The sequence below is a fragment of the Eptatretus burgeri genome, chromosome 13 (assembly GCF_056783735.1).
Source record: "Eptatretus burgeri isolate ZD-2024b chromosome 13, Ebu_testis_v1, whole genome shotgun sequence".
NCBI classification, from domain to species: Eukaryota; Metazoa; Chordata; class Myxini; order Myxiniformes; family Myxinidae; genus Eptatretus; species Eptatretus burgeri.
Genome location: NC_140973.1, coordinates 77,803,297 through 77,826,823, shown reverse-complemented (window position 1 = coordinate 77,826,823; position 23,527 = coordinate 77,803,297). Strand labels below are relative to the sequence as shown.

At 42.7% G+C, this 23,527-nt stretch overlaps 1 protein-coding gene and 1 long non-coding RNA gene across 3 annotated transcripts in view; one reads left to right on the top strand and one right to left on the bottom strand.

Annotated features, from left to right (window-relative positions):
• The window catches only part of LOC147014855 (uncharacterized), a 46,456-nt gene extending 29,467 nt beyond the window's left edge, over positions 1-16,989 (bottom strand). The window contains exons 1-3 of one of the 2 annotated variants that reach the window (XR_015050928.1): positions 16,717-16,989; positions 13,432-13,496; positions 11,163-11,379 (exon numbers count right to left, since the gene is read on the bottom strand). This is a non-coding gene — a long non-coding RNA (uncharacterized LOC147014855). Of the gene's footprint in view, positions 1-11,162; positions 11,380-13,431; positions 13,497-16,716 lie in introns of those variants that run through there. The other variant, XR_015050927.1, reaches the window with a different exon arrangement.
• The window catches only part of TRABD (TraB domain containing), a 197,447-nt gene that overhangs the window by 45,334 nt on the left and 128,586 nt on the right, over positions 1-23,527 (top strand). The window lies entirely within an intron of this gene.

The following is a 23,527-nucleotide window of genomic DNA, read 5'->3' as shown; positions in this document are numbered from 1 at the left end:
ATGCCCGCGAAAACGAGAAAAAACCCACGAATATGCCTGTGAAAACGAGAAAAAACCACGAATATGCCCACGAAAACGAGAAAAAAATCGACGAATATGCCCGCGAAAACGAGAAAAAAACACGCATATGCCCATGAAAATGTGAAAAAAACACGAATAAGCCCTCAAAACAACAGCTAAAGAACCCACGAATATGCCCGCGAAAACTAGAAAAAAAACACGAATACGCCCACAAATACGCCTGTGCAAACGAGAAAAAAAACATCGAATATGCCCACAAAAACGAGAAAAAACCCACGAATATGCCCACGAAAACGAGAAAAAAAACCCACGAATATGCCCACAAAAACGAGAAAAAACCCACGAATATGTCCGCGAAAAGGAGAAAAAACCCACGAATATGCCCGCGAAAACGAGAAAAAAAACACGCATATGCACATGAAAATGCGAAAAACACGAATAAGCCCACAAAACAACGGCTAAAGAACCCACGAATATGCCCGGGAAAACTAGAAAAAAAACACGAATACGCCTGCGAAAACGAGAAAAAAAAAACCACAAATACGCCTGTGCAAACGAGAAAAAAAAAAACGACGAATATGCCTGTGAAAACGAGAAAAAACCCACGAATATGCCCACGAAAACGAGAAAAAACCCACGAATATGCCCGCGAAAACGAGAAAAAAACCCACGAATATGCCTGTGAAAACGAGAAAAAACCACGAATATGCCCACGAAAACGAGAAAAAATCGACGAATATGCCCGCGAAAACGAGAAAAAAAACACGCATATGCCCATGAAAATGTGAAAAAAACACGAATAAGCCCTCAAAACAACAGCTAAAGAACCCACGAATATGCCCGCGAAAACTAGAAAAAACACGAATACGCCCACGAAAACGAGAAAAAAACCACAAATACGCCTGTGCAAACGAGAAAAAAAACATCGAATATGCCCACAAAAACGAGAAAAAACCCACGAATATGCCCACGAAAACGAGAAAAAAAACCCACGAATATGCCCACAAAAACGAGAAAAAACCCACGAATATGTCCGCGAAAAGGAGAAAAAACCCACGAATATGCCCGCGAAAACGAGAAAAAAAACACGCATATGCACATGAAAATGCGAAAAACACGAATAAGCCCACAAAACAACGGCTAAAGAACCCACGAATATGCCCGGGAAAACTAGAAAAAAAACACGAATACGCCTGCGAAAACGAGAAAAAAAAAACCACAAATACGCCTGTGCAAACGAGAAAAAAAAAACGACGAATATGCCTGTGAAAACGAGAAAAAACCCACGAATATGCCCACGAAAACGAGAAAAAACCCACGAATATGCCCGCGAAAACGAGAAAAAAAACCACGAATATGCCCGCGAAAACGAGAAAAAAAACCACGAATATGCCCGCGAAAACGAGAAAAAACCCAGGAATATGCCCGCGAAAACGAGAAAAAAACCCACGAATATGCCCACGAAAACGAGAAAAACCCACGTATATGCCCGCGAAAACGAGAAAAAACCCACGAATATGCCCGCGAAAACGAGAAAAAACCCACGAATATGCCCACGAAAACGAGAAAAAACCCACGAATATGCCCACGAAAACGAGAAAAAACCCACGAATATGCCCGCGAAAACGAGAAAAAAAAGACGCATATGCCCATGAAAATGCGAAAAAACACGAATAAGCCCTCAAAACAACGGCGAAAGAACCCACAAATATGCCCACGAAAACGAGAAAAAACCCACGAATATGCCCACGAAAACGAGAAAAAACCCACGAATATGTCCGCGAAAACGAGAAAAAACCCACGAATATGCCCGTGAAAACGAGAAAAAAAACACGCATATGCCCATGAAAATGTGAAAAAACACGAATAAGCCCTCAAAACAACGGCTAAAGAACCCACAAATATGCCCGCGAAAACTAGAAAAAAACCACGAATACGTCCGCGAAAACGAGAAAAAAACAAACACAAATACGCCTGTGCAAACGAGAAAAAAACCCACAAATATGCCCACGAAAACTATAAAAAACACAAAAATATGCCTGCGCAAATGAGAAAAAACCCACGAATATGCCCATGAAAACGAGAAAAAAAACCCATGAATATGCCTGTGAAAACAAGAAAAAACCCACGAATATGCCCACGAAAACGAGAAAAAACCCACGAATATGCCCACGAAAACGAGAAAAAACCCACGAATATGCCCTTGAAAACGAGAAAAAACCCACGAATATGCCTGCGCAAATGAGAAAAAACCCACGAATATGCCCTTGAAAACGAGAAAAACCCACGAATATGCCCTTGAAAACGAGAAAAAACCCACGAATATGCCTGTGAAAATGAGAAAAAACCCACGAATATGCCCGCGAAAACGAGAAAAAACCCACGAATATGCCTGTGAAAACGAGAAAAAACCACGAATATGCCCACGAAAACGAGAAAAAACCCACGAATATGCCGGCGAAAACGAGAAAAAAAAGACGCATATGCCCATGAAAATGTGAAAAAAACACGAATAAGCCCTCAAAACAACAGCTAAAGAACCCACGAATATGCCCGCGAAAACTAGAAAAAAAACACGAATACGCCCGCGAAAACGAGAAAAAAAACCACAAATACGCCTGTGCAAACGAGAAAAAAAACCACGAATATGCCCACGAAAACGAGAAAAAACCCACGAATATGTCCACGAAAACGAGAAAAAAAACCCACGAATATGCCCACGAAAACGAGAAAAAACCCACGAATATGTCCGCGAAAAGGAGAAAAAACCCACGAATATGCCCGCGAAAATGAGACAAAAAACACGCATATGCACATGAAAATGCAAAAAACACGAATAAGCCCACAAAACAACGGCTAAAGAACCCACAAATATGCCCGGGAAAACTGGAAAAAAACCACGAATACGACTGCGAAAATGAGAAAAAAAAACCACAAATACGCCTGTGCAAACGAGAAAAAAAAAACGACGAATATGCCTGTGAAAATGAGAAAAAAACCCACGAATATGCCCACTAAAACGAGAAAAAACCCACGAATATGCCCACGAAAACGAGAAAAAACCCACGAATATGCCCACGAAAACGAGAAAAAACCCACGAATATGCCCACGAAAACGAGAAAAACCCCACGAATATGCCTGCGAAAACGAGAAAAAACCCACGAATATGCCCACGAAAACGAGAAAAAACACGCATATGCCCATGAAAATGTGAAAAAACACGAATAAGCCCTCAAAACAATGAATAAAGAACCCACGAATATGCCCGCGAAAACGATAAAAAAACACACAAATACGCCTGCGCAAACGAGAAAAAACCCACGAATATGCCCATGAAAACGAGAAAAAACCCACGAATATGCCAGCGAAAACGAGAAAAAACCCACGAATATGCCCGCGAAAACGAGAAAAAAAACACGCATATGCCAATGAAAATGTGAAAAAAACACGAATAAGCCCTCAAAACAACGGCTAAAGAACCCACGAATATGCCCGCGAAAACTAGAAAAAAAAAGAATACGACCACGAAAACGAGAAAAAAAAACCACAAATACGCCTGTGAAAACGAGAAAAAACCCACGAATATGCCCACGAAAACGATAAAAAACACACAAATACGCCTGCGCAAACGAGAAAAAACCCACGAATATGCCCTTGAAAACGAGAAAAAACCCACGAATATGCCCTTGAAAACGAGAAAAAACCCACGAATATGCCTGTGAAAATGAGAAAAAACCTACGAATATGCCCGCGAAAACGAGAAAAAACCCACGAATATGCCTGTGAAAACGAGAAAAAACCACGAATATGCCCACGAAAACGAGAAAAAACCGACGAATATGCCCGCGAAAACGAGAAAAAAAACACGCATATGCCCATGAAAATGTGAAAAAAACACGAATAAGCCCTCAAAACAACAGCTAAAGAACCCACGAATATGCCCGCGAAAACTAGAAAAAAAACACGAATACGCCCACGAAAACGAGAAAAAAAACCACAAATACGCCTGTGCAAACGAGAAAAAAAACATCGAATATGCCCACAAAAACGAGAAAAAACCCACGAATATGCCCACGAAAACGAGAAAAAAAACCCATGAATATGCCCACGAAAACGAGAAAAAACCCACGAATATGTCCGCGAAAAGGAGAAAAAACCCACGAATATGCCCGCGAAAACGAGAAAAAAAACACGCATATGCACATGAAAATGCAAAAAACACGAATAAGCCCACAAAACAACGGCTAAAGAACCCACGAATATGCCCGGGAAAACTAGAAAAAAACCACGAATACGCCTGCGAAAACGAGAAAAAAAAAACACAAATACGCCTGTGCAAACGAGAAAAAAAAACGACGAATATGCCTGTGAAAACGAGAAAAAACCCATGAATATGCCCACGAAAACGAGAAAAAACCCACGAATATGCCCACGAAAACGAGAAAAAACCCATGAATATGCCCACGAAAATGAGAAAAAACCCACGAATATGCCCGCGAAAACGAGAAAAAAAACACGCATATGCCCATGAAAATGTGATAAAACACGAATAAGCCCTCAAAACAACGGCTAAAGAACCCACAAATATGCCCGCGAAAACTAGAATAAAACCACGAATACGTCCGCGAAAACGAGAAAAAAAACAAACAAAAATACGCCTGTGCAAACGAGAAAAAAACCCACAAATATGCCGACGAAAACTATAAAAACACAAAAATACGCCTGCGCAAATGAGAAAAAACCCACGAATATGCCCATGAAAACGAGAAAAAACCCACGAATATGCCCGCGAAAACAAGAAAAAACCCACGATTATGCCCGCGAAAACGAGAAAAAAACCCACGAATATGCCCGTGAAAACGAGAAAAAAACCCACGAATATGCCCGTGAAAGTGTGAACAGACACGAATAAGCCCTCACAACAACGGCTAAAGGACCCACGAATATGCCCGCGAAAACTAGAAAAAAAACCACGAATATGCCCATGAAAACGAGAAAACACCCACAAATATGCCCGTGAAAATGAGAAAAAAACCCACGAATATGCCTGCGAAAAGGAGAAAAAACCCACAAATATGCCCATGAAAATGTGAAAAACCACGAATACGCCCGCGAAAACGAGAATAAAAGCCACAAATGCGCCTGCGCAAACGAGAAAAAACACACAAATATGCCCGTGAAAACGAGAAAAAACCGCGAAAAAAACCCACGAATGTGCCCGAAAACGAGAAAAAACCCACGAATATGCCCGCACAAACGAGAAAAAGCCCACGAATATGCCCCCGAAAACGAGAAAAAACCCACGAATATGCCCGCACAAACGAGAAAAAAACCCACGAATATGCCCCGATAACGAGAAAAAACCCACGAATATGCCCATGAAAACGAGAAAAAACCCACGAATATGCCCGCGAAAACGAGAAAAAAAAACACGCATATGCACATGAGAATGCGAAAAACACGAATAAGCCCACAAAACAACGGCTACAGAACCCACGAATATGCCCAGGAAAACTAGAAAAAAACACGAATACGCCCGCGAAAACGAGAAAAAAAACCACAAATACGCCTGTGCAAACGAGAAAAAAAAACCACAAATATGCCCGTGAAAACGAGAAAAAACCCACAAATATGGCCACGAAAACGAGAAAAAAACCCACGAATATGCCCACAAAAACGAGAAAAAACCCATGAATATGCCCGCGAAAACGAGAAAAAACCCACGAATATGCCCTCGGAAACGAGAAAAATCCCCCACGAATATGCCCACGAAAACGAGAAAAAACCAACGAATATGGCCACGAAAACGAGAAAAAACCAACGAATATGCCCACGAAAACGAAAAAAAACCCACGAATCTCTCTTCTCTTCTTCTTTCGGCTGCTCCCTTTAGGGGTCGCCACAGCTGATCATCCGTATGATCCGCATAGTGATTTGGCACATGTTTTACGCCGGATGCCCTTCCTGACGCAACCCTGGTCGCCTCTTACGACACAGGGATATGGCACACCTATTTTAACCAGGGTATACACCGGCCCAGTATACTGGTACTCATTTTGCCGACCTCGGAAGGATGACAGGCTGAGTCAACCCCCTGGTGTATTAATTCAGTGGCCCAACGGGGCTTGAACTCAGGACCTTTTGGATCCCAAGCCGCTGCCCTAACCACTGCGCCAACACCAGGCTATAGAAAAAACCCACGAATATGCCCACGAAAATGAGAAAAAACCCACGAATATGCCCACAAAAACGAGAAAAAACCCACGAATATGCCCACGAAAACGAGAAAAAACCCACGCATATGCCCGCGAAAATGAGAAAAAAAACACGCATATGCCCATGAAAATCTGAAAAAACACGAATAAGCCGTCAAAACAACGGCTAAAGAACCCACGAATATGCCCGCGAAAACTAGAAGAAAACCACGAATACGTCCGCGAAAACGAGAAAAAAAAAACAAAAATACGCCTGTGCAAATGAGAAAAAAAACCCACAAATATGCCCACGAAAACTATAAAAAAACACACAAATACGCCTGCGCAAACGAGAAAAAACCCACGAATATGCCCATGAAAACGAAAAAAAACCCACGAATATGCCCACGAAAACGACAAAAAACCCACGAATATGCTAACGAAAATGAGAAAAAACACGCATATGCCCATGAAAGTGTGAAAAAAACACGAATAAGCCCTCAAAACAATGAATGAAGAACCCACGAATATGCCTGCGAAAAGGAGAAAAAACCCACAAATATGCCCATGAAAATGAGAAAAAAACCCACGAATATGCCTGCAAAAAGGAGAAAAAACCCACAAATATGTCCATGAAAATGTGAAAACCACGAATACGCCCGCGAAAACGAGAATAAAAACCACAAATGCGCCTGCGCAAACGAGAAAAAAACCCACGAATATGCCCTTGAAAACGAGAAAAAACCCACGAATATGCCCTTGAAAACGAGAAAAAACCCACGAATATGCCTGTGAAAATGAGAAAAAACCTACGAATATGCCCGCGAAAACGAGAAAAAACCCACGAATATGCCTGTGAAAACGAGAAAAAACCACGAATATGCCCACGAAAACGAGAAAAAACCGACGAATATGCCCGCGAAAACGAGAAAAAAAACACGCATATGCCCATGAAAATGTGAAAAAAACACGAATAAGCCCTCAAAACAACAGCTAAAGAACCCACGAATATGCCCGCGAAAACTAGAAAAAAAACACGAATACGCCCACGAAAACGAGAAAAAAACCACAAATACGCCTGTGCAAACGAGAAAAAAAACATCGAATATGCCCACAAAAACGAGAAAAAACCCACGAATATGCCCACGAAAACGAGAAAAAAAACCCATGAATATGCCCACGAAAACGAGAAAAAACCCACGAATATGTCCGCGAAAAGGAGAAAAAACCCACGAATATGCCCGCGAAAACGAGAAAAAAAACACGCATATGCACATGAAAATGCAAAAAACACGAATAAGCCCACAAAACAACGGCTAAAGAACCCACGAATATGCCCGGGAAAACTAGAAAAAAACCACGAATACGCCTGCGAAAACGAGAAAAAAAAAACACAAATACGCCTGTGCAAACGAGAAAAAAAAACGACGAATATGCCTGTGAAAACGAGAAAAAACCCATGAATATGCCCACGAAAACGAGAAAAAACCCACGAATATGCCCACGAAAACGAGAAAAAACCCATGAATATGCCCACGAAAATGAGAAAAAACCCACGAATATGCCCGCGAAAACGAGAAAAAAAACACGCATATGCCCATGAAAATGTGATAAAACACGAATAAGCCCTCAAAACAACGGCTAAAGAACCCACAAATATGCCCGCGAAAACTAGAATAAAACCACGAATACGTCCGCGAAAACGAGAAAAAAAACAAACACAAATACGCCTGTGCAAACGAGAAAAAAACCCACAAATATGCCCACGAAAACTATAAAAAACACAAAAATACGCCTGCGCAAATGAGAAAAAACCCACGAATATGCCCATGAAAACGAGAAAAAACCCACGAATATGCCCGCGAAAACAAGAAAAAACCCACGATTATGCCCGCGAAAACGAGAAAAAAAACCCACGAATATGCCCGTGAAAACGAGAAAAACCCACGAATATGCCCGTGAAAGTGTGAACAGACACGAATAAGCCCTCACAACAACGGCTAAAGGACCCACGAATATGCCCGCGAAAACTAGAAAAAAAACCACGAATATGCCCATGAAAACGAGAAAACACCCACAAATATGCCCGTGAAAATGAGAAAAAAACCCACGAATATGCCTGCGAAAAGGAGAAAAAACCCACAAATATGCCCATGAAAATGTGAAAAACCACGAATACGCCCGCGAAAACGAGAATAAAAGCCACAAATGCGCCTGCGCAAACGAGAAAAAACACACAAATATGCCCGTGAAAACGAGAAAAAACCGCGAAAAAAAACCCACGAATGTGCCCCCGAAAACGAGAAAAAACCCACGAATATGCCCGCACAAACGAGAAAAAGCCCACGAATATGCCCCCGAAAACGAGAAAAAAACCCACGAATATGCCCGCACAAACGAGAAAAAAAACCCACGAATATGCCCCGATAACGAGAAAAAACCCACGAATATGCCCATGAAAACGAGAAAAAACCCACGAATATGCCCGCGAAAACGAGAAAAAAAAACACGCATATGCACATGAGAATGCGAAAAACACGAATAAGCCCACAAAACAACGGCTACAGAACCCACGAATATGCCCAGGAAAACTAGAAAAAAACACGAATACGCCCGCGAAAACGAGAAAAAAAACCACAAATACGCCTGTGCAAACGAGAAAAAAAAACCACAAATATGCCCGTGAAAACGAGAAAAAACCCACAAATATGGCCACGAAAACGAGAAAAAAACCCACGAATATGCCCACAAAAACGAGAAAAAACCCATGAATATGCCCGCGAAAACGAGAAAAAACCCACGAATATGCCCTCGGAAACGAGAAAAAACCCCCACGAATATGCCCACGAAAACGAGAAAAAACCAACGAATATGGCCACGAAAACGAGAAAAAACCAACGAATATGCCCACGAAAACGAAAAAAAACCCACGAATCTCTCTTCTCTTCTTCTTTCGGCTGCTCCCTTTAGGGGTCGCCACAGCTGATCATCCGTATGATCCGCATAGTGATTTGGCACATGTTTTACGCCGGATGCCCTTCCTGACGCAACCCTGGTCGCCTCTTACGACACAGGGATATGGCACACCTATTTTAACCAGGGTATACACCGGCCCAGTATACTGGTACTCATTTTGCCGACCTCGGAAGGATGACAGGCTGAGTCAACCCCCTGGTGTATTAATTCAGTGGCCCAACGGGGCTTGAACTCAGGACCTTTTGGATCCCAAGCCGCTGCCCTAACCACTGCGCCAACACCAGGCTATAGAAAAAACCCACGAATATGCCCACGAAAATGAGAAAAAACCCACGAATATGCCCACAAAAACGAGAAAAAACCCACGAATATGCCCGCGAAAACGAGAAAAAAACCCACGAATATGCCCACGAAAACGAGAAAAAACCCACGAATATGCCCACGAAAACGAGAAAAAACCCACGCATATGCCCGCGAAAATGAGAAAAAAAACACGCATATGCCCATGAAAATCTGAAAAAACACGAATAAGCCGTCAAAACAACGGCTAAAGAACCCACGAATATGCCCGCGAAAACTAGAAGAAAACCACGAATACGTCCGCGAAAACGAGAAAAAAAAAACAAAAATACGCCTGTGCAAATGAGACAAAAAACCCACAAATATGCCCACGAAAACTATAAAAAAACACACAAATACGCCTGCGCAAACGAGAAAAAACCCACGAATATGCCCATGAAAACGAAAAAAAACCCACGAATATGCCCACGAAAACGACAAAAAACCCACGAATATGCTAACGAAAATGAGAAAAAACACGCATATGCCCATGAAAGTGTGAAAAAAACACGAATAAGCCCTCAAAACAATGAATGAAGAACCCACGAATATGCCTGCGAAAAGGAGAAAAAACCCACAAATATGCCCATGAAAATGAGAAAAAAACCCACGAATATGCCTGCAAAAAGGAGAAAAAACCCACAAATATGTCCATGAAAATGTGAAAACCACGAATACGCCCGCGAAAACGAGAATAAAAACCACAAATGCGCCTGCGCAAACGAGAAAAAAACCCACGAATATGCCCGCACAAACGAGAAAAAACCCACGAATATGTCCCTGAAAACGAGAAAAAACCCACGAATATGCCCGCGCAAACGAGAAAAAACCCACGAATATGCCCGCAAAAACGACGAAAAACCCACGAATATGCCCACGAAAACGAGAAAAAACCCACGAATATGCCCGCGAAAACGAGAAAAAAAACACGCATATGCACATGAGAATGCGAAAAACACGAATAAGCCCACAAAACAACGGCTAAAGAATCCACGAATATGCCCGTGAAAACGAGAAAAAAAAACCCACGAATCTGCCCCCGAAAACGAGAAAAAACTCACGAATATGCCCGCACAAACGAGAAAAAAACCCACGAATATGTATCCGAAAACTAGAAAAAACCCACGAATATGCCCGCGCAAACGAGAAAAAAATCCACGAATATGCCCCGATAACAAGAAAAAAACCCACGAATATGCCCGTGAAAACGAGGAAAACCCCACGAATATGCCCATGAAAATGTGAAAAACCACGAATACGCCCGCGAAAACGAGAAAAAAACCCCACAAATACGCCTACACAAACGAGAAAAAAATCCACGAATATGCCCGGGAAAATGAGAAAAAACCCACGGATATGCCCGGGAAAATGAGAAAAAACCCACGGATATGCCCACGAAAACGAGAAAAACCCACGAATATGCCCGCGCAAATGAGAAAAAACCCACGCATATGCCACGAAAACTAGAAAAACCCACGAATATGCCCGGGAAAATGAGAAAAAACCCACGAATATGCCCACGAAAACGAGAAAAACCCACGAATATGCCCGCGCAAATGAGAAAACACCCACGCATTTGCCCACGAAAACTAGAAAAAACCCACGAATATGCCCGTGAAAATGAGAAAAAACTCACGAATCAGGTCAGGTATGGGAGCATGTGCCAGAACAGCGCGTAGCTGCGTCCACTTTCCGCCGGTACTCCAGGGGCCTCCGTCTGGCTATCCCCCAGGCAGATGCCAGGCCCATCCCCATCTCCTTGAGATGATGGTCAACCTGCTGCAACCACGAGGCACGTGGTCGGCCCACTGGCCTCCTCCACTCATGAGACTCCCTCGCTGAGAGAATCTGGTGAGCAGTATCAGCGTCAGGAAAACGAGCCACATGTCCATACAGCCGCAACTGACGCTCACGGACTAAGCAGGAAACAAATCTCATCCGCGTCTCTCTCAGCAACTGCTCATTGGACACAAAATCTGACCAGCGATAGCCAAGGATTCTCCGAAGAGACCTGGTACCAAAGGAATTAAGTCTCCATCTCAGATCCTTGGTCAGAGTCCAAGTCTCGCATCCATAGAGCAAGACTGGAAGTACCAAGGACCTGAAGACTCGGACTTTCGTCCTCCCGCACAGGTACCGGCAGCGCCACACCCCATGATCCAGTGAATCCATGACTCCCCAGGCCCGACCCAGACGTCTATTGACCTCTGACTCACAGCCAGCAGAGACATGAATATCACTGCCAAGGAAAGTGAATCTCTCCACGACCTCAACATCCTCACCACAAACAGGCACAGACAGGACAGCAGCATCCCAGATGTCACCGAAAGCCTGGATCTTAGTTTTGACCCAAGAAACCCGTAATCCCAGCGGCTCCGACTCCTCATTCAGCACCTCGAGGGCCCCCAAAAGGATATCTAAAGTCTCCGCAAAGATGACTGCATCATCTGCAAAATCAAGGTCCGAGATCTTGCCATTGCCAAACGAACCACCGCAGCTTGATCTCTCCGACATCCTCCCTAAAATCCAGTCCATACATGTGCTGAAAAGTGTGGAGGCCAGAACACACCCCTGACGAACTCCAGTAACAACTGGAAATAAGTCAGAGATGGTACCACCACACTTCACAGTACTCTTAGTCCCAGAGTAGAGTTCAGACGTCAGATCGATCAGTTTTGGTGGCACCCCACGAAGACCAAGAATCCTCCAGAGGACATGCCGATTCACTGAATCGAACGCTTTACAGAGATCAGCATAGGTTGCAAGCAGCACCTGCCGAAACTCTTGTCTGCGTTCGGTGAGGACACGAAGAGCAAGGATACGGTCAATCGTTGACCTCTTTGGTGTAAAGCCTGACTGCTCTGGACGCTGGTGCTCAAGTAGATTGTGGCGAACCCTATCAAGAATTATTCGAGCAAAGACCTTGCCCGGCACTGAGAGCAGCGTCACCCCTCGGTAGTTGTTGCTGTCTTGGCGATCACCCTTCCCTTTCCAGAGAGGAACAACAAGGCCCTCTTCCAATCAGTTGGGATGATGCCTGTGTTCCAGGCAGAGCACAAAACTGCATGCAACGACACGAGTGCAGCATTTCCACCAGCCTTGAGAAGTTCAGCATGGATGCCACAGATCCCTGGAGCTCTGCCCCTTTTCAACCGGTTCACCGCAGCCAGTGTTTCCACAAGCGAAGGTGGACCACAGTTGATTCGATGGTCAGCAATAGGGATTGTAACACCCTTGACGTCCAACTCGACAGCTGGGGGATCAGCCTGGTACAACTGCTCAAAGTAGCTGGCCCAGTGGGCCTTCACTTCAGACTCCTCTGTCATGAGCCTACCACTCTCTGCTCGAACTGCAATGCTCTGAGGGATGGGCTTGGATGAACGCAATGCGCGAATTCCCCTGTAAGCGGGACGAGAATCACCTGTTCACAGGTGATGCTCTACCCCCTCACAGATTCCTCGCACATAGGCCTCCTTGTCCACCCTCAGTGCACGTACAGTTTTACGCCTCAGCTCCCTGAACAGCTCAGCTCTGCCATTCAGCCTGGCCCTGCGACTCTGGTCAATGGTATCCAGTGTCCCTTGAGAGACAAAATTCTTCTTTGCCCTGCGGTGAGTTCCAAGACATCCACCGGCAACATCAAGGATGGTGGTCTTGACAGCACTCCACAACCCTTAACAGTTAGTGACTTATGTTTCAACGAATATTCTGAGCAAAGTCCACAAATATTCCACACTCCATTGGGAAGGATTCCTTTAAAACAGACTGGTGGAACTGGGTTATTTGCCAATGCAATATAGAATGGAGGGGGATTTAAGGCATCCTGCATTTCCTCATGCAATCAAAATTCTGAGGTGTCCAGATCTCCGAGTTGTTGGTGTGAGGTGTGTCTGTAGTCACCTTCATGGAAAACTCGTGCACGCGATCACCCTCCCACACTGGGTGAGTGTGGCAGTCCACCAAACCTGGGAAACACACAGCAATAACATCTCACCTAGTAAGCAAGAAAATATATGTGTACAAGTTATTGCACACCATGAGGTATGATAACCAAGTGGCCTTTCCATCATCCCAATGCAGAATACTTGAGGGTAAATAAACAGCAACTGAGTAATTATATGACAGCTGCAAACGGTGTATTATCGGCACATTTAGGTGAATTACAATGATGATGTTTAACCTGCAAAGGTTTGTAGTAAAAGGACATTTACAATGTGAAAAGTTTCTAAGAGAATCTCTAGAATGCCCTAAATGCTTCGAGGTTATCACAAGGTTCTTACCCATTATGCAGTAACCCCAATGTGAATAGTCCAAGCTTTTACATAACCTAATGTCCTTGGATGTGAAGGTGCCAGGCTGGTTAAGTAACCCAAATGTGAAGCATCGAGGGTGTTATGACAGGTCAGGTCAGGTATGGTAGCAAGCGCTGGAGCAGCGCATCGCTGCGTTCAATTTCTGCCGGAACTCCAGGGGCCTCCATCTGGACATGCCCCAGGCAGAGGCCTGGCCCATCCCCATCTCCTTGAGATGCTGATCAACCTGCTGCAACCACAAGGCACGTGGTAGGTCCATTCGCCTCCTCCATTCACAAGGCTCCCTCAAAGAGAGAATTTGGTGAGCAGGATCAGGTCAGGTATGGGAGCATGCACTGGAGCAGCATGTCACTGCATCCACTTTCCGCCAGAACTCCAGGGGCCTCTGTCGAGCTATCCCCAGGCAGATGCCTGGCCCATTCCCATCTCCTTGAGATGCTGATCAACCTGCTGCATCCACGAGGTACATGGTCGGCCTATTGGCCCCCTGCACTCATGAGGCTCCCTCGCTGAGAGAATCTGGTGCGCAGCTGATTCTCAGGGACTATGCAGGTAACAAGTATCATTTGAGTCTCTCTCAGCAACCACTCGTTGGACACACAGTACGAACAGTGATAGCCAAGGATTCTCCAAAGAGACCTGGTACCAAAGGAATTAATCCTCTGTCTCAGATCCCTGGTCAGAGTCCAACTCTCACATCTGCAGAGCAAGACTGGAAGCACCAAGGACATGAAGACTCAGACTTTCATACTCCTGCAAAGGTACCAGAAGCGCCACACCCCATGATCGAGTGAATCCATGACTCCGCAGGCCTCACCGAAACGTCCATTGACCTCTGCCTCACAGCCAACAGAGACATGAATACCACTCTCAAGGTAAGTGAATCTCTCCATGTCTTCAACATCCTCATCACAAACAGGTGAGACACTTCAGACAAGATAGCAGCATCCAATATGTCATTGAAAGCCTGGATCTTAGTTTTGACCCAGGAAGCCGGTCATCCCAGTGACTCTGACTCCTCATTCAGCACCTCCAGGGCCCCCAAAAGGACATCCAGTCTCCGCAAAGATGACTGCATCATCTGCGAAATCAAGGTCAGAGATCTTGACATTCCCAAACGATGCACCACAGCTTGATCTCACTGACATCATCAACAGAATCCAGTTCATACAAGCACTGAGAAGTGTGGGGGCCAGTACACACACCGACAAATCCAAGTAACAACTGGAAATAAATCGGAGATGGTATCACCACATCTCACAGCACTCTCAGTGCCAGAGTATCGTTCAGACATTAGATTGATCAGTTTTGGTGGCACCCCACAAAGACCAAGAATCCTCCCGAGGGCATCCCGATTCACTGAATCAAACACTTTACAGATATCAACATAGGCTGCAAGCAGCCCTTGACGGAACTCTAATCTGCATTCGGTGAGGACCCGAAGAGCAAGGATGCGGTCAATCGTTGACCACTTTAGTGTAAAGCATGACTGCTCTGAAAGCTGGTGCTCAAGTACATGGTGGAAAACCCCATCAAGAATTATCCGAGCAAAGACCTTGCCTGGTACTGAGAGCCGTGTCACCCCTCGATAGTGTTGCAGTCCTGGCAATCACCCTTCCCTTTCCAGAGAGAGACAACAAGGCCCCTCTTACAGTCAGTTGGGACGATGCCTGTGCTCCAGGCAGAGCACAACACTGCATGCAACGACACGAATGCAGCATTTCCACCAGCCTTGAGAAGTTCAGCATGGATGCCACAGATCCCAGGAGCTTTAACCCATTTCAACCGGTTCACCGCAGCCTGTGCTTCCACAATCGAAGATGGATCACAGTTGATTGGAGGGTCAGCAATAAGGATAGTAACACCCCTGACATCCAACTCGACAGCTGATGGATCAGCCTGGTACAACCGCTCAAAGTAACCAGCCCAGCGGGCCTTCACTTCAGACTACTCTGTCAAGAGCCCCCCACCCTCTGCTCTAACTGCAGTACACCGAGGGACGGGCTTGGAGGAACGCAATGTGTGAATTCCCCTGTAAGCAGGAAGAGAATCACTTGACCTCAGGTGATGCTCTACCCCCTCACAGATTCCTCGCACATAGGCCTCCTTGTCCACCCTTAGTGCACGTGCAGCTTTACGCTTCAGCTCTCCGAACAGCTCAGCTCTGCCATTCAGCCTGGCCCTGAAACTCTGGGTAATGGTATCCAGTGTCCCTTGAGAGACAAAATTCTTCTTCACCCAACGGTAAGTTCCAAGACATCCACCGGCAACATCAAGGATGTTGGTCTTGACAGCACTCCACAACCCTTTCAGGAGTCACCAAAGCACCCAGACCCCCCAAATCGCCACTCAGCCTGTTCGCAAACTCCTCAGCTACCCTTTCATCCTTGAGCTTGCCAACATCCAGCCTTGGCTGGGATGGTGCCATTCTGCTGTATTTAAGCTGTGACTTCAAAGTTGCTCCAACAAACCGGTGGTCAGTATTGAGGAACTGAGCACTCCGATAGACCCTGCAGTTCTGGATCATCCTCCAGCGACCATCAATTAGCACATGGTCAATCTCCTTTGCCACACCACCAGCGTTGGAATACCAAGTCCAGCGATGAGCCTGTGGGTGCTGAAACCTTTCTCAATGTAAACGCAAATTCTCTCTGTCAATGTGTATCATGTAGTGCCACCTCCAGGTGGGAGAGGGTATTACAAGTCCCACCCTTTGCAGTACAGAATTCCTGTCCCCACGTTTTCCAGTGCAGTGTGGTGTTTTGAATTATGCAGTGAGAAGTGTTTTAGAATACATGTTTGAACAAGGATAATCATCCGCCTGCTCGCTCCCAATGGGAGCGGGTGCTTCCAGGAATCATCATTGTCTTACCCGGCAACACACACATGCCAGTTGCATCGATCACACGAGCACAGCTTGCATCAGGAAACCTCTGTGTGATGTCCTCTGCTGGACCGACAGCTTCAATGTTACCATCCCTGGGGAGAAGTTCAACAGATAACTCTCAAAGAATGAGCAAACAAGCACCCATAGCTCTGATTTCTGTGCAAGGCCATCATCACTACATGAGCTGAGAGGCAGGTTCATTACTCAAAGACAAACACACAAACATATCTGGGATAAATGGTCTTTTGTTTTTACTGTACAATTCAAAAGTATTAAGCAAAAAGCACGTCCTTCCAGATGGGAGGAAGAGGAAGCAGGACTTGGAGTACGCGTTTACTAGACAATGCTACTAAACACACACAGAAAAAAACAATGTCTTCCCTCTCAGGGGTAGTGTGGGTTAATTAGTTAGAGGTTAAACGGGGAATGTAAAAAGATAAGGTAAGATTGGGGATATAAATGGTTTCGGGATAAGTGATAGAAATAGATTGATATAAAACACTGGGGATGGATGCACAGTGCGAGCCAGTATTTTTAGGAACGCCTTTTGTGCAGTGTCTTCATGGGCAACCCAGGCTGGGGAAACTTCGAGAAGAAATTAAAGACGTACGACAGTCTCAATCGCGATGTACAACGAAGTGAACCAGCCAAAAAAGAAGGATCCTCTATAACATGCTGTCGTCATCATCGGTGTTTTCATCATCGCTGTTTGCGCATTCCTTCTGTGTAGTTTGATATATATTTTTATATTTCTTCGTTTGTCATTCCATATATGTATGTATGTATGTAATTTTATATATATATATATATATATATATATATATATATATATATATATATATATATATATATATATAAATACAGTATATATAATTTACACAATGTGTATTTGTTGGTTTGTGTGTTTCACCGTGATGCTCCAAGTTCAGCTTCCTCTTCCTCCCATCAGTAAGAACGAGCTTTTTGCTCATTACTTTTGAATCGTATCCTCACCAGGACTTGTTTTATGTGGTTTTATAGTACGTATTTTGTCGACGTACTCGCATTATTATTGTACATACTTTTAGAGGTACAAAATTGAAGAAGGATAATAATTTGATTTTCCTAATACAGTGCTGTGATTTTCCTCATACTGTGATTTTTCCCAAAACTGTGATTTTCCTTATAGAGTGATTTTCGTAATACTGATTTTCGTAATGCAGTGATTTTCCTCATAGAGTGATTTTCCTTAACACAGTGATTTTCCTTAACACAGTGATTTTCCTAAACACAGTCCTGTGATTTTCCTATTATTGTGATTTTACTAATACTGTGATTTTCCTTACACAGTCCTGTGATTTTCCTTACACAGTCCTGTGATTTTCCTCATACTGTGATTTTCCTCATACTGTGATTTTCCTCATACTGGGATTTTCCTATTATTGTGATTTTCCTATTACTGTGATTTTCCTTACACAGTCCTGTGATTTTCCTATTACTGTGATTTTCCTCATACTGTGATTTTACTAATTCTGTGATTTTCCTTCCACAGTCCTGCGATTTTCCTATTACTGTGATTTTCCTATTACTGTGATTTTCCTCATACTGTGATTTTCTTATTACTGTGATTTTACTAACAGAGTGATTTTCCTTACACAGTCCTGTGATTTTCCTCATACTGTGATTTTCCTATTACTGTGATTTTCCTATTACTGTGATTTTACTAACACAGTGATTTTCCTTACATAGTCCTGTGATTTTCCTATAACTGTGATTTTACTAATACTGTGATTTTCCTAATGCAGTGATTTTCCTAATAGAGTGATTTTCCTTCACACAGTGATTTTCCAAACAGTGATTTCCCTTAAAACAGTGATTTTCCTTACACAGTGATTTTCCTTACACAGTGATTTTTCTATTACTGTGATTTTACTAATACAGTGATTTTCCTTACATAGTGATTTACTTACACATCGATTTTCCTTAACACAGTGATTTTCCTATTACTGTGATTTTATTAATACAGTGATTTTCGTAATATTGTGATTTTCCTAAACAGTGATTTTACTTATACAGTGATTTTCGTAATACTGTGATTTTCCTAAACAGTGATTTTCGTAATACTGATTTTCGTAATGCAATGATTTTCCTCATAGAGTGATTTTCCTTAACACAGTGATTTTCCTTAACACAGTGATTTTCCTTAACACAGTGATTTTGCTTAACACAGTGATTTTCCTAAACACAGTGATTTTCCTTAACACAGTGATTTTCCTTACACAGTGATTTTCCTTAACACAGTGATTTTCTTAACACTGTGATTTTATTAATACAGTGATTTTCGTAATACTGTGATTTTCCTAAACAGTGATTTTACTTATACAGTGATTTTCGTAATACTGATTTTCGTAATGCAATGATTTTCCTCAGAGAGTGATTTTCCTTAACACAGTGATTTTCCTTACAGAGTGATTTTCCTTAACACAGTGATTTTCCTTAACACAGTGATTTTCCTTACACAGTGATTTTGCTTAACACAGTGATTTTCCTAAACACAGTGATTTTCCTTAACACAGTGATTTTCCTTAACACAGTGATTTTCCTTAACACAGTGATTTTCTTAACACAGTGATTTTCTTAACACTGTGATTTTATTAATACAGTGATTTTATTAATACAGTGATTTTCGTAATACTGTGATTTTCCTCATAGAGTGATTTTCCTTAACACAGTGATTTTCCTTACACAGTGATTTTCCTTAACACAGTGATTTTCCTTAACACAGTGATTTTCCTTAACACAGTGATTTTCCAATTACTGTGATTTTAGTAATACTGGGATTTTACTAATACAGTGATTTTCGTAATACTGTGATTTTCCTAAACAGTGATTTTCCTTAACACAGTGATTTTCGTAATACTGTGATTTTCCTAATGCAAGGATTTTCATCATAGAGTGATTTTCCTTACACAGTGATTTTCCTTAACACAGTGATTTTCTTTAACACAGTGATTTTCCTTACACAGTGATTTTCCTTAACACAGTGATTTTCCTTAACACAGTGATTTTCTTTACACAGTGATTTTCCTTAACACAGTGATTTTCCTCACACAGTGATTTTCCTTTACACAGTGATTTTCCTTAACACAGTGATTTTCCTTAACACAGTGATTTTCCTTAACACAGTGATTTTCCTTTACACAGTGATTTTCCTTACACAGTGATTTTCCTTAACACAGTGATTTTCCTTAACACAGTGATTTTCCTTAACACAGTGATTTTCCTTAACACAGTGATTTTCCTTAACACAGTGATTTTCCTTAACACAGTGATTTTCCAATTACTGTGATTTTAGTAATACTGGGATTTTACTAATACAGTGATTTTCGTAATACTGTGATTTTCCTAAACAGTGATTTTACTTATACAGTGATTTTCGTAATACTGTGATTTTCCTAATGCAAGGATTTTCATCATAGAGTGATTTTCCTTACACAGTGATTTTCCTTAACACAGTGATTTTCTTTACACAGTGATTTTCCTTAACACAGTGATTTTCCTTACACAGTGATTTTCCTTACACAGTGATTTTCCTTAACACAGTGATTTTCCTTAACACAGTGATTTTCTTTACACAGTGATTTTCCTTAACACAGTGATTTTCCTTACACAGTGATTTTCCTTTACACAGTGATTTTCCTTACACAGTGATTTTCCTTAACACAGTGATTTTCCTTAACACAGTGATTTTCCTTAACACAGTGATTTTCCTTACACAGTGATTTTCCTTAACACAGTGATTTTCCTTAACACAGTGATTTTCCTTACACAGTGATTTTCCTTAACACAGTGATTTTCCTTAACACAGTGATTTTCCTTAACACAGTGATTTTCCTTAACACAGTGATTTTCCTTGACACAGTGATTTTCCTTACACAGTGATTTTCCTTTACACAGTGATTTTCCTTAACACAGTGATTTTCCAATTACTGTGATTTTAGTAATACTGGGATTTTACTAATACCGTGATTTTCATAATACTGTGATTTTCCTAAACAGTGATTTTCCTTAATACAGTGATTTTCCTAATACAGTGATTTTACTTATACAGTGATTTTACTAATACAGTGATTTTCCTAATTCAGTGATTTTACTAATACAGCGATTTTCGTAATACTGTGATTTTCCTAATTCAGTGATTTTACTAATACAGTGATTTTACTAATACAGTGATTTTCATAATGCTGTGATTTTCCTTATTCAGTGATTTTACTAATACAGTGATTTTACTTATACAGTGATTTTACTTATACAGTGATTTTCCTTGTACAGTGAATTTACTTGTAGTGATTTTCCTAATTCATTGATTTTACTAATACAGTGATTTTACTAATACAGTAATTTTACTAACACAGTGATTTTACTTATACAGTGATTTTCCTAATTCAGTGATTTTACTAATACAGTGATTTTACGAATGCAATGATTTTTGTAATACTGTGATTTTCCTCATTCAGTGATTTTCCTAATTCAGTGATTTTACTTATACAGTGATTATACTAATACAGTGATTTTCCTAATTCAGTGATTTTACTCATACAGTGATTTTACTAATACATTGATTTTCCTAATTCAGTGATTTTCGTAATACTGTGATTTTCCTAATACAGTGATTTTCCTAATACATTGATTTTACTAAAGGGGCTGTCACACCTTGATGTTTTAGCCAGCGTATGCCGACGTATGAAAGTTTTGGCGAATACGCTGGCACACGTCGAATACGTTATGGGTAAGTTTTGTATACTTTAAGAGCACGTTGAAGCACACTGGCATACGTCGTAGTATGCCGAGCTCATCGACAAATTTTAATCATGCTCAAAATTTTTCGACGTATGCCAGCGTATGACTCACACATTCCGCATACGCTGGCATAAGTTGTTGGCACATTACGCGATCGTTGACACACGTCGACACATGTTACTTGTAAGTTACTCATAAGTCGAAACATGTCGAGGTAATGTTTAGCACACCCGAAACTTATTTCTAACCTATGAGTAATGTGCTTTGAACCTATGAGTAACGTGCTTTGAACCTATGTGGAGCGTATCTCCAACGCATATTGACGTATGTAGACGTACGAGGTGTGCTCAAAAAGTATCCAACCTTAATTTTTCGTGCGTAAACAAATGAAGCTAGGGAGGCGTGGTTTGGTGCACGTATGTAGGCGATCCTAATTCGTATGCGTGAATATTTTCCCGCCTGCAGAAGCTGTAAGTCGCCGACAGACCGCCGATGAGTGAGGAAGTGTAAGTGAGTGCCGTCGGATTTTCGTTTTTGATAAAATGGTGGAAAAACTTGAATAACGCTACTGCATCAAATTTTGTGTAAAGCTTGGCGATTCCCAAGTGGAAACGATCCGAAAGATTCGACAGGCCTTCAGAAACGAAGCAATGGACACCACACAGATAAAAGAGTGGTACAACCGCTTCAAAGATGGTCGCACATAAGTGGAAAGTGAAGCACGTTCTGGTTGGCCCTCAACATCCCGAAATGAGATCGTCATTGACCAAGTGAGGACCCTGCTGATGCAGGATCGTCGAATCACGATCAGAGAACTTGCAGACGAGGCGGGCGTCAGCATTGGATCTGTTCATTCCATTGTAACTGAGGATTTGGGCTTAAGGAGAATCTCAGCGAAGTTCATGCCAAAGCTGCTAACGATCGAGCAGAAGCAACTCCGTTTGGAGATCGCACAGGACATGCTGGAGACTGTGAACAGCGATCCCAACTTCTTCAACACAGTGATCACTGGCGATGAGACCTGGGTTTATGGCTACGACCCTGAAACCAAGTTCCAGTCATCACAATGGAAGCATCCAACATCCCCGAGGCCAAAAAAAGCAAGGAAGGTCCGCAGCAATGTCAAAGTCATGCTGACCATCTTCTTTGACTCCAGTGGCGTGGTTCATCACGAGTACGCACCACACGGCACAACCATCACCAAAGAGTAGTACCAAGAGGTACTGCGTCGCCTTCGTGACGCTGTGCGATCCAAACGGCCGGACCTGTGGGCAGTGGTCAATTGGCAGCTCCATCACGATAACGCACCCACCCATTCTTCACATTTGATACAGAGTTTCCTGGCCAAACACAACACACCTGTGCTTCGTCAGGCTCCCTACTCTCCCGACATGGCTCCGTGTGACTTCTGGCTTTTCCCCAAGCTGAAAATGCCCCTTAAAGGGACCAGATTTCAGTCCAGAGAAGACATCATGCGGAATGCGACGGACCAGCTGCGCGCTATCCCAAAAGAGGCGTTCCAGCACTGCTTCCGACAGGGCAGAACCGTTGGGAGAAGTGTGTGGCAGCCCAAGGGGACTACTTTGAAGGAGATTCGTGTAAGTTTGTTGTCTCTGGATACGAGTATTTTTATGAACAAAGGTCGGATACTTTTTGAACACACCTATTTGATGTCTTCCGGATGACCACAGAACTTACTGAACGTGTTTCTAACTTACAGCTACCGTATAATGGTGTATTGGCAGCGCTTACGGGAATTGGTATATAAAAATGGGCTTCACAGGAGGAACCCGTCAGTGTTCCAGACTCCATGGTTGTTTTTTTTTTTGTTTTTGTTTTTTTCTTCGGCATGACGGTGATGTTGACACTTCGATGTCTAGTGCGGTTATGATTTGAATCGTCGAGCGGCAGCCTTTTAATAGACTACGCCACGTCATCGTCGGCGATACTCTGCCGTGCGCTACGCATAAGTTAGACTATCGTTGGGCATAAGTTGTGAACGCCGACAATACGCTAA